The sequence below is a fragment of the Pocillopora damicornis genome, chromosome 2 (assembly GCF_964200805.1).
Source record: "Pocillopora damicornis chromosome 2, jaPocDami1.2, whole genome shotgun sequence".
NCBI lineage: Eukaryota > Metazoa > Cnidaria > Anthozoa > Scleractinia > Pocilloporidae > Pocillopora > Pocillopora damicornis.
Genome location: NC_142671.1, coordinates 30,770,797 through 30,771,400, shown reverse-complemented (window position 1 = coordinate 30,771,400; position 604 = coordinate 30,770,797).

Genomic DNA, 604 nt, shown 5'->3' with positions numbered 1-604 from the left:
TATTATACGTTATTTTGCTGTAAGTTCTAAGGAAGCAAAATAGGCCCAGCCAAGAAAAAAGATTCGCAGATACTTTTTACGGACTGGGTTCGAGATTTCTGTCTCAGTTAACACGCAGTACCCTAACATCAGTATAGGCACGTTCTCCGCACTGTACACTTTTTTAAAGTTACATCTAAGGAGAATTTGTTTAACACTCCAGAGCTTCTTTAGTTGATGAACATTTTTTTGTCCTCGTAATCTTACTTAGTGATTCAGGGCTGATATTGCATGGAAAAACTGACCAATAGATCGGTGGTTACATTCAAGGGAGAGATATTAATAGTTATGAAATGAAAACAAGGATGTTAAGGAGCCAGACAGACGGTATTGGTTTCAGACTCTCGCTTTTATTCCTTAGATTGAGGTTATTAAAAATTCTTCCTTATCTGTTAAAGATAAGGCTTCGAGCTCATAACGTTACCGAGGTTTTCGAGAAAAGACAGGTTTGTTAATCCGGGTTCAATTTTAAAGCGGTCCTTCCTTGAAGTTCACAGGTCCATGGCTTTTTCCTCTTCTTCTCCCGTCCCTATCTACAGCTCGTTAAACCGTAAGAGTGATTGGC